Source organism: Kryptolebias marmoratus, linkage group LG18 (genome assembly GCF_001649575.2).
Source record: "Kryptolebias marmoratus isolate JLee-2015 linkage group LG18, ASM164957v2, whole genome shotgun sequence".
Taxonomy (NCBI): domain Eukaryota; kingdom Metazoa; phylum Chordata; class Actinopteri; order Cyprinodontiformes; family Rivulidae; genus Kryptolebias; species Kryptolebias marmoratus.
In genome coordinates this window covers 20260394-20261614 of record NC_051447.1, presented here as the reverse complement: position 1 = coordinate 20261614, position 1221 = coordinate 20260394, and positions in this window count along the sequence as shown.

The following is a 1221-nucleotide window of genomic DNA, read 5'->3' as shown; positions in this document are numbered from 1 at the left end:
CTCTGTCTGTCCCTCTGCCTGTCTGTCCCTCTGTCTGTCCCTCTGTCTGTCCCTCTGCCTGTCTGTCCCTCTGTCTGTCCCTCTGTCTGTCTCTCTGTCAGGATGAACCTGTAAACTGATGAACAGATTGGGATTAAATGTTAAATTCTGGTTCTTCAGTTTTTAATGAAAGTTTGTTTCCATCCAGGTGGGTCCACCTGCGGCAGAATCCAACGTGATGGACGTCTGAAGGGACAGGACAGCGTCCTTCATCTGTCTGTCATCGGGTTAAAGCCTGGCCGTGGCGCTCGCCGTCCTCCATCACTAAGAGGCTTAACTCCTGCAGCCGGGAGCTGAAAACTGAAATCTGGGCTGAATCCAGCCGGAGCGAGCGAGCGAGCGAGCAAGGAGAGAGAGAGAGAAGCTGAGGAAGGTCCGAGCCTTCATCACCCTCCTCTTCATCGGCAGATGATTTATTATTATTATGATGGATGAAATGTCTCAAACAGCAGAAATAAAATGTCTCTAATATTAACAGAAACTTTAGGATTAAATCTGAAACGTTCACACAAAGAGATCATTTATATTCTGCAGGTCAGTAACACACCTGGTAGACAAGATGGCTGACAGACACAAATTTACTAACAGATATTTAATGAAGGATTCTGTTTTTATTGTTCCTGTTAAAAGTTTGTTTTTTAGCTTCTAATTCAGCCAAACGTTCAGCTGTTTTAGCTGTTTGTTCATCAGAATCTGTGAGTTAAACAGAAACATTATTTCACTTCACTAAACTAACTTTACTTTTATATTTTTAGCTAATTTAAGCTTTAAGATGATCCTAGCTTTTAGCTGCTGTTACACTAATATTAGCTTTAGGCTACTTTCATGCTAACCTTAGGTTTTAGCTGCTGTTTTTTTTAGCTTATTAAAGATTTTAGCTATTGTGCAAATTCTAGCGCTTAGCAGCTGTTGTGCTAATATTTGATTCAGTTACTTTTGTGTGCTAATCTTAGGCTATAGCTATGTCTTTTGCTAATCTTAGCTTTTAGCTGTTTTTGCTAATTTTACCTTTTTAGGTACTGTTTTGCTAATTCTAGCTTTTAGCTGCTGTTCTGTGCTCATTTTAGTTTTTAGCTGTTTTATGTTTTGTTCTGATTGTTGGAATTTTCTGTTTTTGTGGGTTTTTTTAGCTGCTTTGGGTGAAATCAGAGCCCCTCCTCCTCCCTCTCCCTCCTCCTCCTC